Raw genomic sequence first — 17820 nt, forward strand, 5'->3', positions numbered from 1 at the left:
CAATTTGTATACATAGTTTTGGTATACTGAGGCCCCCAAGTGATCTTTTCAAATATAGGAGACCATCACATCTGTATGCAGGAAGGTGTAGAAAGTGTTTGACATACTTTTTTATTGTTTGATCCAGAACATTTAAAGTTTTTGCTTCTGTTCCTGTCATTTCCAATTTGAATGATAATTTAGGTACCAAGTACTGACACAACATTTCTATTTTCTGCGTGGGCTTAAGTGGTAGATTATCAAGTTTTTGAGCCCAATTGACAAGAACTTCATTAATTTTGTTGTTGCTTGTATGACTAGTGTGTGGATCAAAGTTCAATCCGAGGTATCTCTCACTATCTCCTGGATGAATATTTTCAATATTTTCTTTTTTAAATTGCCATGGTTTACAGTTGTTAATCAGGATTTTCTCTTTATGGTGACTGAAATGACATCCATGTGTCTTTTTCACATTAAGTTTTAATCCTGTAGTTTTACTGAACTTTTCAATGATTTTCAGATTTGTACTCATTCCTTCCAAGGTACTGCTGAGTACTGCGATGTCATCGGCAAAGACGAGAGCGGTTATTTGCTCAATAAGACCATCTGATCCAAATGTGAAGCCCTTGCCGTTTTTCTGAAGATCACAGATCAGAGGATCCATGGCAATGTTAAATAGTAGTGGGATAAGGAATCACCTTGTTTGACCCCTGATTTCATTGTTATTTCACGAGTTGCTTCGTTGTTCTTTCCCTTGAAAGATATTGTTGAGTCAGTGTACAAGTCCTTTAATATGTCTCTGATGTACTATGGAGCCCTTTGCCTCGCGAGACTTTGTATCATGTGACCATGGCTGACAGAGTCGAAGGTTTTCGATATATCTATGAATACAACTGCTAATGAGTGACTGTTTTTTCGTGTCCCTTTTATGATATTTTGCAGGAAAGTCAGATTCTTGAGACAACCTCTCACCTTCATGAAGTCCTTTTGTCTCATATTCAATTCAACAACAAATGAGAGTCTTTTATTTAGTATTTTTGTGAATAACTTCAGGAATGCAGTACCGATGGTAATTAGATGCCAGTTACTGATTTTTTTAAGTTCACTAATCGGTACATTCTTGGGTATCAAAATTGATCGGTTCTTTTTGATAATTGCTGGTACTCTTCTCATCAAAAACCAAGACAATAGAATTCTGGGCAGCAGTCTTGGTTGCCTGCTGTGCACTTTGTACAAGTCATTCAGACCAATCTTATCAGGCCCCACTGCTTTCTTTAAATTGGAGTTCTTGAAGGCATGAGTTATTTCAAGCAGAGTTATTTCTTTAAATAGATTTCTAATTTCGTAATCCTCTGATATCTGATCAATCGGCATGAAACTAGGATTTTACTTGTTTTCTTTCTCAATTATGTTTTTGTAGTATTGAAAGAATTCATCAGCACTGATTTGGCAAGTGGCATCTTCTGCCCCATCAGTGATAATCCTGGCAATTTTCTTTTTGTATTTTTTAAACATTGCCTGGTATTCTTTATAGCTGCCCTTTGCTTTGGTATAATTTTTCTTGTGCGTCCGATTAAGCCTTCCGTTTTTCTTGGTTTTTTTTGTTTTCTTGTTCCCTACTGAGGCATTCTGGTGCTCATCTTGAGCAGAGTTCATAGGCTTATTATTGAGTTCACTTGCTGGTTCATTTGTTGGTACATTTGCTGGTGTAGGGCTTATATCAGTGGTGTTTTCTGCGATATAAGTCACTACCACATCCATCGGATCCATAGCAGCATCGTGTTGCTCTACGTTTTGGGTGTACTTCTTGATTTCTGTGATTTTGTCTTCCAGCTCATCAAAGTTCTTGATTTTTTGCGCACGTTTGCGATTGATAAAGTCTCTGCGCATTTCTGTTGTTACTTCCATTGTAACCTCTGGTTCATCGCAAGAGTCCTTTTCAGAAACATTTGATGCTTGCAATATATCTTTTGCAGATTTTTTGCTTTTATCTCTTTTTTTCAGCAATTTGTTTTCTGTTTTTATTGTCAAAATGTGGAACTATCAGCACATTAATATTCCTCTTATTTTCATATACTTTTTCCAATTCTGCTACTAACAGTATTTCTTCCTGTGACCATAATTTTGACGGTTGCTGCTTGTTAGAGCTGCTAGTCTAGCCTCATTTTGCGCTCTAGGATGCGCATGCTGAGCATGTTGAGAAACACCAATTTTTGTTCCAAATCTGAGGTCACAGAGGCTGCACAGGAATGCCAGCTCTCCTTTTTGAGGTTTTCCTTTACATTTTGCATAGTGGCATGCAATATCATGGTATTCGGCTTCTTTGTCACATTTTGAGCAGTACGTTTTAAGATAGAAGCCTTTGTGCTTGTTGGAGATATGTTTTCTCAGTTCTTTAAAAGTTCCCAATATGTCTCCACACAAGTCACATTTATATTTTTCGTTTGGGTACTTCCAATAAGTGACTTTTTTTGTGTAGTCACTTTTCTTTGTTATTACATCTTTGCTGACCTCATATAGATCGGGAAGATTTTCAAAGTTTGCTGTACCAATGTCATTCTTGGATGAGGTGGCCACAAACTCGATGGATTTGTTGCAGTCTACTGTTGTGTCTTCTTCTGCTACGGAGGGTGAACTGAGGCCTATGTCATGATCTGAATCGTTTTGCTTGCTGCTTTGTTTCAAGCGGGTGCTGGTTTGTCAAATTTGGTGAGTAGGTTAATATTTTTTGGGAAAGACAGCACCTCCTTACGCCATCTTAACGGGGTTTTTATTCTCCAGGAATTACCCCATCTGAAAATGGGTTTGTTTGCTTCGCCATTTCTCACTATCACGCTCGCTACCATGTAAGAACCTTGTTTGGCCTGTATCTATATGCTTCTCTACGCAGAGTCTAGCACTACAGAGGCAGTTACTGGCGGGACCACTGGGAGGTAAAGGCCACTACAACCGAGAATAGGTTAAGAGAGTCATAGTTACTCCCACCATTTACCCGCTCTTCGTTGAAGAGCCTGGCTCATGTCCAGAGTCGCCGCAGCCCCGGAGGGAGGTGCCTCGCCCAGCCGTGGCACGTGCCCATCCCCGCTTCGCGCCCCAGCCCGACCGACCCAGCCCTTAGAGCTAATCCTTATCCCGAAGTAACAGGTCTGACTTGCCGACTTTCCTTAACTACATTGTTCCAACATGAGAGAGGTTGTTCACCTTGGAGACCTGCTGCGGGTATGGGTACGGCCCGGAGCGAGATTTACACCACCACCCCCGGATTTGCAAGGACCAGCGAGAGCTCACTGGACACCACCGGAACCACAATGCTCTCCCGGGGCTTCCGCCAGCTTCTCCGGGATCGTTTGCGTTACCGCACTGGACGCCGCAAGTGTGGCCGTCTCCGCTATTCCGGGTTCGGGATCGGAACCTGACTCCCATTCGATCGGGCAAGGGCAACGGAGGCTATCGCCCGACCCTTCCGAACGGCGGTAGCCCATCTCTTAGGACTGTCTGACCCATGGTCAACTGCTGTTCACATGGAACCCTTCTCCACTTTGGCCTTCAAAGCTCTCGTTTGAATATTTGCTACTTCCACCAACATCCGCACCCGCGGACCCGGTAAAGCTGCTGCCAGGAGGGCTGTAACACCCTCTGCCAGAGTGGAGGGCCACCTGCCACCTCGAAACCTTCCCAGCTGACCCGGAGCCAGTTGCGGCACACCGCCGCGGAAGAAATAACCCCTGCGGGCGCCAGGTAGGGCCCAGGCGCCGGTCCCGCGGAGGGGATCCAGAACTCCTGGGTCACCGACCTTCCCACTGCGTTGAATCCTCCGGACTGACTGCACGAACCCCACCTAGACGGTTTCACGCCCTCTTGAACTCTCTCTTCAAAGTTCTTTTCAACTTTCCCTTATGGTACTTGTTGGCTATCGGTCTCGCGCCAGTATTTAATCTTAGATGGAGTTTACCACCCGCTTTGGGCTGCATTCCCAAGCTACCTGACTCCGAGAAGGCTTGATCCCAGCGGGCCGGGGGCCGTTACCGGCCTAACACTGTGCCACGGCCGCCATTGGGTAGGGATTTGGCACTGGGCTCTTCACTCTTCACTCGCCGTTACTGGGGGAATCCTGGTTAGATTATTTTCCTCAGCTTAGTAATATGCTTAAATTCAGCAGGTCGAAATGTCTGATCTGAGGTCGTAGTTGGAAGAATGACGCCGGAGTGTCAAAGGGGTTGCCAGGGAAGGTCAGGCCCCCTTGCCGGAGCAGGGGGGCCTGGCGTCCCAGCAGCACGTGCCCACTTTCCCCGGATCGCATCTGGAAGGAATTCGCCCTCCTCGGGAAGCCGGCCACGGTGATGGGCGCCCAAGCAGCCGGTGGGGCACCACAGATAGCCGCGCGCTGCACACAGCCAGGCGCCCCTGGACGGGTCCTGGGGCAGACCGGTCACCGGGCCCCTTTCTCGGGGGCCAGGAGTGCCGGCGGCGTACCTCTATGGCAGGACCCGGCGACGGACCCTGCCATGGGCGATCGGGGGGTCGGACCTTGTGGGGGAATGAAGGGGAAGCGGAGCTAACCCTGTGAGAGCCCCAGCCGTGTCCCGGGAAGCCCCGGGGCAATTGACGGTCGAGCGACCCTCAGACAGGCGTAGCCCCGGGAGGAACCCGGGGCCGCAAGTTGCATTCAAAGTGTTGATGATCAATGTGTCCTGCAATTCACACTAATTCTCGCATCTAGCTGCGTTCTTCATCGGCACGCAAGCCAAGTGATCCACCGGCAAGAGTTACAGGCAACTTTTCGAAAACGTTTGCCCACCTGCGGCCGCAGGAGAGGCAGGAGTTAGACGACGCCGTCCGTCCACCGAGCGCGCCGCGAGATGGCCCGGGCGCACCGTTCAATGTTTCCCCTCTGGGAATCAGACTGCACCGTTGGGAGAAAACAACATTGCCAGGCGCTCGGCCTGGGTGTCCTGAACGGGCGAGGAATTGGGGCTCCCAGTGCGACCGGAGCAGGCAGCCCTGCAGCCACCGGTCCCTCCCAGGGACACCTGGAGGAACCGCACGAGTCTTCAAACCCCTCGGCCCGGCCGCATGGGATTGGGTCAAACCGGGTACCTGGCACCAAGGGAGGGTCGCTCCACCTGCACGTCAGCCGTCTGTCCACGGGTGTCCCCGAGCCATGCCGGCTGGAAATTAGCCCACCACTATTCTCGCCCGGGTCGGATGTGCCGGAAGGGAAGAGCCAGGTGACTCCCTATCCCACACACCTCCCACCAACAGGAGCCAAGGTCCCCTCACAGGCCCTGGGCCCCTTCTCTTCCAGGCCACCCTGCTGCACGAGAAGGGCCACTCCCCGTTAGCCCGAAATCCAGTCAGGCCGGCACTCAGGCATGGGAGGGTCCAGCGGCACCAGGGCCTTTCAAGGCAGGGGTGGTACCAGCCCGGGGATGCACTGTCATTCGGTTTCCCCCCATCCGAGGGGATGTTGTACCGGGTGAACTTGGGTTCCATCTAAGAGAGGGAAAGGGGACAGGCGCCGCCCTATCCCTGGTCCCTCACACCTCAGTCAGGCCCTCCCCGGGAAGCACCCCATGTGGCCGAGGACCACTCCACCGGCCGGGCTGCGTCAGGGCAGGGCCGAGCACTGTGCCTATGGTGTATGCTTTCAGGAGTCAGCCGAGGGCTTCAGGTTGGTGCCATTGGTCGCCGTTAATGATCCTTCCACAGGTTCACCTACGGAAACCTTGTTACGACTTTTACTTCCTCTAGATAGTCAAGTTTGATCGTCTTCTCGGCGCTCCGTCAGGGCCGTTGCCGACCCTGGCGTGGATGATCCGAGGACCTCACTAAACCATCCAATTGGTAGTGGCGACGGGGAGTGTGTACAAAGGGCAGGGACTTAATCAACGCCAGCGTATGACCTGCACTTATTGAGAATTCCTCGTTCATGGGAAATAATTGCAATCCCCAATCCCTATCACAAACTGGGTTCAGCGGGTTACCCACACCTGTTGGCGAAGGGTAGATACACGCTGATCCGTTCAGTGTAGCATGCGTGCAGACCCAGACATCTAAGGGCATCACAGACCTGCTATTGCTCGATCTCGTGTGGCTGAACGCTACTTGTCCCTCTAAGAAGTTGGACGCCGACCGGTAGGGGGCGTGTAACTAGTTAGCATGGAGGAGTCTCATTCATTATCGGAATTAACCAGACAAATCGCTCCGCCAACTAAGAACGGCCATGCACCACCACCCACAGAATTGAGAAAGAGCTATCAATCTGTCAATCCTTTCCGTGTCGGGGCCGGGTGAGGTTTCCTGTGTTGAGTCAAATTAAGCCGCAGGCTCCACTCTTGGTGGTGCCCTTCCATCAATTCCTTTAAGTTTCAGCTTTGCAACCATACTCCCCCTGGGAACCCAAAGACTTTGGTTTCCCAGAAGCTGCTCGGCGGGTCATGGGAATTACGCCGCTGGATCGCTAGTCTGCATTGTTTATGGTCGGAACTACAATGGTATCTGATTGTCTTAGAACCTCCGACCACTATTCTCGCCCGGCTCGGAGGTGCCGGAAGGGAAGAGGCAGGTGGCTCCCTATCCCACACACCTCCCACCAACAGGACCCAAGGTCCCCTCACAGGCCCTGGGCCCGTTCTCTTCCAGGCCACCCTGCTGCGCAAAAAGGGCCACTCCCCGTTAGCCCGAAATCCAGTCAGGCCAGCACTCAGGCATGGGAGGGCCCAGCGGCACCAGGGCCTTTCAAGGCAGGGGTGGTACCAGCCCAGGGATGCACTTCCATTCGGTTTCCCCTCACCCGAGGGGATGTTGTGCCGGGTGAACTTGGGTTCCATCTCAGAGAGGGAAAGGGGACAGGGGCCGCCCCCATCCCTGGTCCCTCACACCTCAGTCAGGCCCTCCCCGGGAAGCACCCCATGTGGCTGAGGACCGCTCCACCGGCCGGGCTGCGTCAGGGCAGGGCCGAGCACTGTGCCTATGGTGTAAGCTTTCAGGAGTCAGCCGAGGGCTTCAGGCTGGTGCCATTGGTCGCCGTCAATGATTCTTCCACAGGTTCAACTACGGAAACCTTGTTACAACTTTTACTTCCTCTAGATAGTCAAGTTTGATCGCCTTATCGGCGCTCCGTCAGGGCCATTGCCGACCCCGGCGAGGCTGATCCGAGGACCTCACTAAACCATCCAATCGGTAGTGGCGACGGGGAGTGTGTACAAAGGGCAGGGACTTAATCAACGCCAGCTTATGACCTGCACTTATTGAGAATTCCTCGTTCATGGGAAATAATTGCAATCCCCAATCCCTATCACAAACTGGGTTCAGCGGGTTACCCACACCTGTTGGTGAAGGGTAGATACACGCTGATCCGTTCAGTGTAGCATGCGTGCAGACCCGGACATCTAAGGGCATCACAGACCTGCTATTGCTCGATCTCGTGTGGCTGAACGCTACTTGTCCCTCTAAGAAGTTGGACGCGGACCGGTAGGGGGCGTGTAACTAGTTAGCATGGAGGAGACTCATTCATTATCGGAATTAACCAGACAAATCGCTCCACCAACTAAGAACAGCCATGCACCACCACCCACAGAATCGAGAAAGAGCTATCAATCTGTCAATCCTTTCCGTGTCCGGGCCGGTTGAGGTTTCCTGTGTTGAGTCAAATTAAGCCACCGGCTCCACTCCTGGTGGTGCCCTTCCATCAATTCCTTTAAGTTCCAGCTTTGCAACCATACTCCCCCTGGGAACCCAAAGACTTTGGTTTCCCAGAAGCTGCTCGGCGGGTCATGGGAATAACGCCGCTGGATCGTTAGTCTGCATTGTTTATGTCGGAACTACAATGGTATCTGATTGTCTTAGAACCTACGACTTTCGTTCTTGTTTAATGAAAACATTCCTGGCAAATACTTTCCCTTTGGTTCGTCTTGCGCCCGTCCAAGAATTTCACCTCTAGCAGCACAATACGAATGCCCCCGTCCGTCCCTCTTAATCATGGCCCCAGTTCCGAAAACCAACAAAATAGTACCGGAGTCCTATTCCATTATTCCTAGCTGAAGTATTCAGGCAACCGGCCTGCTTTGAAGACTCTAATTTTTTCAAAGTAATCGCTTCGGACCCCCAGGACACTCAGTCAAAAGCATCAAGGCGGCGCTGAGAGGCAGGGGCTAGGACAAGCAGTAGCTTGCCTCTCGGTAGACCGCCAGCTCAATCCCATGATCCAACGACGAGCTTTTTAACTGAAGCAACATTAATATACGTTATTGGAGCTGGAATTACAGCGGCTGCTGGCACCAGACTTGCCCTCCAATGGATCCTCGTTAAAGGAATTAAAGTGTACTCATTATAATTACAGGGCCTCGAAAGAGTCCTGTATTGTTATTTTTCGTCACTACCTCCCTGAGTCGGGAGTGGGTGATTTGCGTGCCTGCTGCCTTCCTTGGATGTGGTAAAATGTAAATTGATACTTGTATAGCGCACTACTCACCCGCAAGGGTCTCAAGGCGCTTGTACGAATACCGCTGTGGAACCCATCCTGGCTTTCCCTGTGAAGTGTCCACTCCTGGACACCCCCAAGGTGGAGGCCAGGCATCCTTAGCGTTGTGGGGGCCGTTGTGGAGATTAAGCAAGCTATTGCCCAGAGTTGCAGAGTGGGACTCCATGATTTGAATAGGCACTGAGGCGAGAATTATCAGGTCCGTGGAATTTTGAGCCCAAGACCCGCCGAGGCGGGGAATTGAACCCTGGTCCCGGGCTAGACCTCTGCATCAGGGTCTGCTGCTCTAACGATTTCTCAGGCTCCCTCTCCGGAATCAAACCCTGATTCCCGCTACCCGTGGTCACCATGGTAGGCACAGAAAGTACCATCGAAAGTTGATAGGGCAGACATCCGAATGTATAGTTTCCGTCACGGGGACAAGCGATCAGCCCGAGGTTATCTAGCGTCACCAAAGCGGCCGGGCGAGCCCAGATTGGTCTTGCTCTGATAAATGCACGCATCTCGGGAGGTCACCACTCGTCGGCATGTATTAGCTCTGGAATTACCACAATTATTAGAATAACAGATGGAGTGATCAAAGGAACCATAACTGATTTAATGAGCCATTCGCAGTTTCACTGTGCCGGCCGTGTATACTTACACGTACATGGCTTAATCTTTGAGACAGTCGCACCTGATGACAGGGTGGGAGCTGCATGCCCATCTCCCCGACCGGCAACCTACGTGCAACCCTCCATCTCTTGGGAGCCTGCCAGGGGAAGGAGCCCACCTGCCTGGGCTCACTGGAGGAGTGTGGAGCGGTGCGGTGGCATGGGCACCGGCGGGCCCAGACGACTCCCCCGGGAGGGAGCGGCAGGCAGAGGCACAGCCTGAGCGAGTACCAGGGGTGCCGGGGCCTGAGGCGGCAGAACCCCTCGGAACGATTGTTCTGAGCTGCTGTGGAAACATGCTGGGCAGAGAGGGGTGACGGCGTGGCGCACAGGGCCCACAAACCTGCCGGCCAGGCAGTATCTGAGGGCCTGGTGCCACCCAACCCCTTCCGCTTGGGTCAGACCACTGGGGAGCACGAGCTGCCAGGGCCGCTCAGCCTTCGCTCTGCTGGGTAGGGTGAATGACCTACCGCCATGTGGCAGGCCCTCCCTCGAGTCAGACGGTCCATGCGGGATGGAAGCTCTTTGCTTCAAACAACAGTCGAGGCTGGCCAAGTAGTCCATCCCTAAATGGACAGAGAGTGCTCAATCGATCAGAGTACAGCCGGGGCATCTCCTGGCAGGCCAACCTGCGCAGGGAGTATGCTGGCTTAGCATCCCCTGCCAGCCTGCTGACAGGGCAAGCAGACTCGGAGAAAAAGGACCATTGGAAAGGGGTTCGAGAGGCAGGTGCATACCCGGGCCCCTGGGACCCCGGCGGGCGGCACCTGGGTGCTGCCTTCCCCCATTTCGGCATCGCCAGACCTCACGGAGGTCTGCATGAGCAAACTCTGAGAAAAAGGACCATCGAGAAGGGGCTGAAAGGTAGGTGCATACCTGGGCCACTGGGGGCCCCAGTGGGTGGGCCCGGGTGCCGCCTTCCTCTGCCTCAGCATCACCGGACCTCACGGAGGTTTGCCTGAGCAAACTCAGAGAAAAAAGACAATCGGGAAGGGGCTGAGAGGCAGGTGCATACTCGGACCCCTGGGGGCCCCGGCGGGCATGCCCGGGTGCCACCTTCCCCTGTCTCAGCTATGCCGGGCTTCACGGAGGTCTGCCTGAGCAAACTCAGAGAAAAAAGGCCATCGGGAAGGGGCTGAGAGGCAGGTGCATACCTGGGCTCCTGAGGGCCATGGTGGGCGGGCCCGGGTGCCGCCTTCGCCGTCTCAGCATCACTGGACCTCACGGAGGTCTGATTGAGGAAAAAAAACAGAGAAAAAGGACCATCGGCAAGGGATTGAGAGGCAGGAGCGTACCCGGGCCCCTGGGGGCCCCGGACGGCGGGCCCAGGTGCTGCCTTCGCACATCTCAGCATCGCCGGAAAGCACAGAGGTATGCCTGAGAAAACTAGGAGAAAAAGGACCATCGGCAAGGGGCTGAGAGGCAGGAGGGTACCCAAGCCCCTGGGGGCCCCGGCGGGCAGGCCCTGGTTCTGCCTTCCCCTGATTCAGAATCGCTGGACCTCACAGAGGTCTGACTGACCCTCTCCCCAGTAATCAGGAGATAAATTACGCCAGTTTCTTGTAATCCATGCAGGTGACAGAGGGGACCCAAGGCGCGAAAGTATCCGACCTCCTGGAGCCCTCGCTGGGATCGGGGAGGCAAATGGCACCTCATCGGGACTTCCAGGGAAGCTCGGCCATCTGGTTGCCCTATGGGAAAGCATTGGGTAAGTCCAGATGGCCGAAGGGATAGGTGTGACCAGATGGCCGAGGGATAGGTGCGACCAGATGGCCTAGGGGATCCAGGCGACCAGATGGCCAGGCACGAAAGGGAAGCCATCTGGTCACCCTGTGCCCCAACAAAAGAGTGAGCGGGTGCCGGGGCATGGAGGACAGGAGGCCCAGGGCCCCAGATGGGCCCCAGCCATGGAGGCTGAAAGGGGGACCCGAGAGGCCCTCTGACCCGGGGCCTGCAGACACCTTGACAAGAAGGGGAGACCTGCACGTGACCGATGGACCCCTGTCCTGGGCCCTTGGTGGAGCAGCAGCCCGTGGGACAGGGCCCAGGGCCAGAGCACCCGACCCGGGCCCCTGGACCCAGCAGGGGCTCACATGCCCAGAGGTGCAGGGGAAGCCTCCACGGGCTAGCCGGACACCAGCCCGTGCACCCTGCCATGTGGCAGGACCGAGGACGGAGCCGAGGACGGGGAGGCCACCCCCCTGGGGCTCTCAGGGGCCCCGGATGGAGCACCTGAACCCAGCCAAGCAAGGGGAGGCTCCCCGGGCAAAACAGAACCCCGTCCTGGGTCTTTGGCAGTGCTGCAGGACAGGGCCCAGGACCGGAGCACCCAACCCGGGGCCCGACCAGGCCCCCAGACCCAGCCGGGGCTCCCAGGCCCAGAGGCGCAGGGGAAGCCTCCCCGGGCCTGCCGGACACCATCCCGGGCACCCTGCCATGTGGCAGGACTGAGGACGGAGCCGGGGGTGAGGAGGCTACCCTCCCTGGGGCCCTCAGGGGCCCCGGATGGAGCTCCTGAACCCAGCCAAGCAAGGGGAGGCTCCCCAAGCATAACTGAACCCCATCCTGGGACTTTGGCAGTGCGGCAGGCTGGGGGACAGGGCCCAGGGCCGGAGAACCCAACCAGAATCCCGGCCCGGCCACTGGACCCAGCCAGGGCTCCCAGGCCCAGAAGCACAAGGGAAGCCTCCCCGGGCCTGCCGAACACCATCCCGGGCAACCTGCCAGAAGGCAAGACCAAGGACGGAGCCCGGAGTGCGGATACAATCCTCCCTGGGGACCTCAGGGGCCCCAGTTGGAGCTCCTGAACCCAGTCATGCAAGGGGAGGCTCCTCAAGCACAACAGAACCCGGTCCCGGGCCTTTGGCAGTATGGCAGGCTGGGGGACAGGGCCCAGGTCCGGAGCACCCAACCCGGGGCCAAGCCGGGCCCCTGGACCCAGCCAGGGCTCCCAGGCCCAGAGGCACAGGGGAAGCCTCTCCAGGCCTGCTGAACACCATCCCAGGCACCCTGCCACATGGCTGGACTGAGGACAGAGCCCGCAGTGGGGATGCCACCCTCCCTGTGGCCCTCAGGGGCCCAGGATGGAGCTCCTGAACCCAGCCAAGTAAGGGGAGGCTCCCCGGGCACAGCAGAACCCCATCATGGGCCTTTGACAGTGCGGCGGGATGGGGGACTAGGCCCAGGGCCGGAGTACCCAGGACCCAGCTAGGGCTCCCAGGCCCAAAGACGCAAGGGAAGCCTTGCTAGGCACCCTGCCACATGGCAGGACTGAGGACAGAGCCAGGGTGAGAAGGCCGCCCTCCCCGTGGCCCTTCTACCCAGCCCATCAGGGGGAGTCTCCCCAGGCCCGCCGGACCCCATCCAGGGCAGCCTGCCACGTGTCAGGCCCAGGGAAGGACTCAGGGCTGGGGCAGCATCCTGGCCCGTCCAGCTGCCGACTGAGGACTGCTAGGCCAAGAGGGGTCCCAGAGTACCTTGTCCCTAGTAATCCGGAGGAAGGCTACCCCTCTTTCTGGGAACCTGCACGCATAGAGTGATGGAGGAAACCCTAGGCGTGAACGTGCCTGACCTCCTCGAGCCCTTCCTGGGATTGGGGAGGCAAATGGCACCTCATTGGGACTTCCAGGGAAGACCGGCCATCTGGTCGCCCCATTGGAAAACATTGCGTGCGACCAGATCGCCGAGGCGAAAGGTGCGAACAGATGACCAGGACCAAAATGACTCCCAGCTGCTCCCACCTACCTACGCAGGGCAGGGCTCGGGGGCTCCGCTTCCCGGGGGCTCGGGGACCCCGGTTGGGCATCGGGCACGGGGTGGTCCACCGGAGCTCTTGGGCCCAGATGCCTGGGGGAGGACTGCCCGTGACCCATGGAGCCCGTCCCGGGCACTTTGCCCTGCTGTTGGCCCGGAGGAGGGAGCCCTGGATGCCTGGGGGAGGACTGCCCGGGACCCATTGAGCCCGTCCCGGGCACTTTGCCATGCCGTTGGCCTGGAGGAGGGAGCCCCAGACTCCCGGGGGAGGACGGCCCGGGACCCATGGAGCCCGTCCCGGGCCCTTTGCCAAAGAAGGAGCGAGCCCTGGATGCCTGGGGGAGGACTGCCCGGGAACCATGGAGCCTGTCCCGGGCACTTTGCCATGCCGTGGGCCGGAGGAGGGAGCCCCGGATCCCTAGGGAGATGTTGCCCGGGCATAGCCCATCTGGTCTCTGGCAGAGAACCACCAGCCTTGGAGGGGTGTCTGGGCATACCTTGCCCCTAGTAATCCGGAGGAAGGATACCCCGCTTTCTAGGAACCTGTGTGCACAGAATGATGGAGGGGACCCAGGCCGCGGAGGCGCCTGACCTCCTGGAGCCCTCCCTGGGATTGAGGAGGCAAATGGCACCTCATCGCGACTTCCAGGGAAGACTGGCCATCTGGTCGCCCCCTTGGAAACCATTGCGTGTGACCAGATGGCCAATGGGAAAGGTGCGACCAGATGGCGAGGACCGAAAAGACTCCCAGCTGCTCCCACCTACCTACGCAGGACAGGGATCAGGGGCTCCGCTTCCCGGGGGCTCAGGGACCCCGGCTGGTCCTCAGGCATGGGGAGGACCACAGGAGCTCTCGTGCCCAGACACCTGGGGGAGGACTGCCCGTGACCCATGGAGCCCGTCCCGGGCACTTTGCCATGCGGTTGGCCTGGAGAAGGGAGCCCCGGACTCCCGAGGTAGGACTTCCCGGGACCCATGGAGCTATCCCGGGCATTTTGCCACACCGTTGGCCTGGATGAGGGAGCCCCGGACCCCCGGAGAGGGCTGCCCAGGAACCATGGAGCCTGTCCCGGGCACTTTGCGGTGCCGTGGGCTGGAGGAGGGAGCCCCGGATGCCTAGGGAGGTGTTGCCCGGGCATAGTCCATCTGGTCCCCGGCAGAGAACCACCAGCCGCTAGGGGTGTCCGGGCATACCCTGCCCCTATCCAGAGGAAGGCTACCCTGCTTTCTGGGAACCTGCGCGCACAGAGTGACGGAGGGGACCCAGGCAGTGGAAGTGCCGATCTCCTGGAGCCCTCCCTGGGATCGGGGAGGCAAATGGCACCTCATCTGGACTTCCAGGGAAGACCGGCCATCTTGTCACCCCATTGGAAAGCATTGCGTATGACCGGATGGCCGAGGGGAAAGGTGCAACCAGATGGCCGGGACCGAATGGACTCCCAGCTGCTCCTGCCTGCCTACCCAGGGCAGGGCTCGGGGGCTCGGGGACCCCGGCTGGGCCCCAGGCACGGGGAGGACCACCGGAGCTCTCGGGCTCAGAAACCCGGGGGAGGACTGCCCGGGACCCATGGAGCCCGTCCCAGAGACTTTGCCACGCCGTTGGTCCGGAGGAGGGAGCCCCGGATGCCTGGGGGAGGACTGCCGGGGACCCATGGAGCCCGTCGTGGGCACTTTGCCACATCCTTGGTCTGGAGGAGGGAGACCCAGACGTCCGGGGGGACTGCCCGGGACCCATGGAGCCGATCCCGGGCACTTTGCCATGCCGTTGGCCTGGAGGAGGAAGCCCGGGGGAGGACTGCCCGGGAACCATGGAGCCCATCCCGGGCACTTTGCCATGCCGTGGGCCGGAGGAGGGAGCCCAGATGCCTAGGGAGGTGTTGCCTGGGCATAGCCCATCTGGTCTCCTGCAGATAACCGCCAGCCCGGGAGGGGTGTCCGGGCATTTCCTGCCCCTAGTAATCCGGAGGAAGGCTACCCCTCTTTCTTGAAACCCGCGCGCAAAGAGTGACGGAGGGGATCCAGTGCGTGGAGGCGCCCGACCTCCTGGAGCCCTCGCTGGGATCGGGGAGGCAAATGGCACCTCATCGGGACTTCCAGGGAAGCTCGGGCATCTGGTCGCCCTATAGGAAAGCATTGGGTGAGACCAGATGGCCGAAGGGATAGGTGTGACCAGATGGCCGAGGGGAAAGGTACGACCAGATGGTCCGGATCGAAAGAACTCCCAGCTGCCCACCCGAGCCTTTAAGGGAGGGCTCCCACCCCACCTGCCCTTGCAGGGATCCGGGGCTGCAGGGCTCGGGGGCTGCAGGGCTCAGGGGCTGCAGGGCTCGGGGGCTTCAGGGCTCGGGCTGCAGGGCTTGGGGGGTAGGACTCCGGGGCTTCAGGGTTCGGGGGCTGCAGGTCTCTGGGGCTGCAGGGCTCGGGGGCTGCAGGGCTCCGGAGTTGCAGGGCTCCGGGGCTGCAGGGCTCCGGGGCTGCAGGGCTACAGGGCTACAGGGCTACAGGGCTCCGGGGCTGCAGGGCTCCAGGGCTGCAGGGCAATGGGGCTGCAGGGCTCAGGGGGGCTCCAAAACCCCACACTGGGCCTCAGGCATGGGGAGGCCCGCAAGCGCTCCTTGGGCCCAGCTGCCCGGGGGAGGACTGCACGGGAGCCTTGCAGGTCTCCAGGGCTCTGCACCAGGGCCCCTTGTCCCGGGCAGATGCACTCTTGGCAGGCCATAGGACGAAGGCTCCCAAACCCAGGCCCCGGGGCCGGTCCCTGCTTCCAACCCAACCAGGCCAGGTAGATGAGGGAGTCGGCCCAGGCATGAGGGCCCCCTGTCCCGGGCACACAGACCCTCAGTACGTGCCCTCGTTTTCCACACATTTTTTCCAAAATTCTGCGTAGTGTGCGTAGTGGCACTACGCAAACTACACCCAGCCCTAGTTTTTATCCAGCAACTATAGCATACAGTAAAACGGCACATATGCAATATACAGTTCCAGGGCAACACATTATGAACCAAATTCTCACTTACCTAGTCTGCACCTCAGACAAACTGATTCATACTCTCAAAGCATCTTACTCACCTATTAATAAATATATAAAGACATTCATGTTACCACTCATAGATCATCTCATAAAGTATCAATACTTTTCTACATATTTCTTCGTGAACTAGCTTTTTTTGCTCCTATTAGATAGATGTAATACCCTCAGGAAATGTGAAACTAAACATAAGATTGGTACACCACTCTCTTTCAAAGCAACCATTAATGACAACCTTTTCAACTTTGCACTCTGTGATAATGTGGAAGGCAGCAAATAAAAACATAACTTTCAGTTTTGTGTCTCTGTTTCTGAATGGTTAGTATTTGTTACCCTTTCATTCAGTTTTATAAGGAAGCCCAATTTGACTAGCATTTGTGTTGCACTTTTCTCCCTGGGGGCCATCTTGGGAGACCTATTTGTTATGAAACTTCCTAATCTCTCTTACTGCAGTGTCCTCAGTAGAACCTGCTTTCAGTTTTTTCACGTTGATTCTATCAAGATGGCAGTGAAATGTGCCACACTTTTTACATTAATTCAGAATGTTAGCACTCTAGTTAATCATTAGAAAACTGCAGTTAACTGCTGATTACCAGGGAGCAGGCAGCCTGCTGCTAGCATTGAAAGTGAATGCTTTAGTCTATAAGTCAGAATGCTTTAATAAAGTAGAAGAGGAAGATATTTGAGAGCTCACTTAAAACTAGGACAAAACAAACCTCCTCATTTTGTTCCTTTATAAATTAAATGTTTGAAGTTTTGTCAGTTCGGTTCAATCAACATGTCTTGAGTTGTGCCATGTTTTTGTCATAAGTAAGATTGCTAGTGCTCGAGTTGTTCTTTACAACACTATGGGCGGCTGCAGTAGAACATAAGGGAATTAACTGGCAGGCTTTTTCTGTTGGAAATACATGCTTTACTGAGATTGTAACACTTTATTCTCATTTGGCGGAGAAAGATAGTGTGCACCATATTGTCACATTCTTCATCAATGAAAAAGTAAAACGTAACCCGGTCCAATCCGCCAAGCCGAAAGTTTGGAAAAGAGACCTGAAGAAACTCAATCCAAACTCTATACCCACTAACAGCTGCAATCTCCTACTCCCCCCTACAGCGTTACTGACGTTCAGTACTTAACTGACCACTATCTCAACGCTATGACCTCAATAATCAATGAGGCTGCACCGATGCAACTGAAAAGAGTCTCCACCAAGATCTCCAACCCTTGGTACAACGGGAGTCTCAATGAAGACAGACGGGCCATGCGAATGGCAGAGCGCACCTGGAGATCTGTTCCCTCGGCACTGCATCTAAAAATTCTGAGGAAAAAGAGAAACGCATACTTCAGGAAAATAAAACGCTCAAAATCAGATTTCTTCAGACTCCAGCTCGACCAAGCAAAAAAACGTCCAAGAAAACTGTTCGAGCTAATCCGATCACAATTCAAGGAACAACCCCAAGCAGTCGACACTATAGGCAATTCACCTTCCTGTGAAGATTTCTCCGCTTTCTTTATCCAAAAAACAGACAACATAAGAAACGATCTCCTCATTGACGCAAGCCTTTACTCCAAACCCCACTGCATAGCGCTCAATGAGCCAAAAAACAATGCGACATGGTCATCCTTTGACACTTACTCTGAAGAAGAAATTGACAGACTACTCAGCACCCTGAAACCATCCAATCACCTTACTGACCCTCTTCCTGCTAACGCTGTAAAAGACTTCACTCCTTTGCTCCTCCCACTCTGGACTAAAATTATCAATAGCTCACTTCAACAAGGAACCATCCCTGACTCCCTCAAAGTTGGACAAGTTACTCCTTTACTAAAGAAACCAACAGTCGACCCCACTGATCTAAACAACTACCGTCCTATTACCAACATTCCCACTCTCGCCAAACTGTTGGAAAAATGCGTGCAACTGCAA

At 55.3% G+C, this 17820-nt stretch overlaps 1 non-coding gene and 3 pseudogenes across 1 annotated transcript; all 4 read right to left on the reverse strand.

Annotated features, from left to right (window-relative positions):
* Positions 1-4162, reverse strand: part of LOC144820781 (28S ribosomal RNA) — a 6368-nt pseudogene extending 2206 nt beyond the window's left edge.
* Positions 4163-4593: 431 nt separating this feature from the next.
* Positions 4594-4747, reverse strand: LOC144820883 (5.8S ribosomal RNA). The gene has a single exon (XR_013608019.1). It is a non-coding gene; the product is annotated as a 5.8S ribosomal RNA (ribosomal RNA).
* A 931-nt stretch (positions 4748-5678) lies between these two features.
* Positions 5679-6589, reverse strand: LOC144820698 (18S ribosomal RNA; annotated as a pseudogene).
* Positions 6590-7009: 420 nt separating this feature from the next.
* Positions 7010-9154, reverse strand: LOC144820684 (18S ribosomal RNA; annotated as a pseudogene).
* Positions 9155-17820: the final 8666 nt, after the last annotated feature.

Source organism: Lissotriton helveticus, chromosome 2_1 (assembly GCF_964261635.1).
Source record: "Lissotriton helveticus chromosome 2_1, aLisHel1.1, whole genome shotgun sequence".
Taxonomy (NCBI): Eukaryota; Metazoa; Chordata; class Amphibia; order Caudata; family Salamandridae; genus Lissotriton; species Lissotriton helveticus.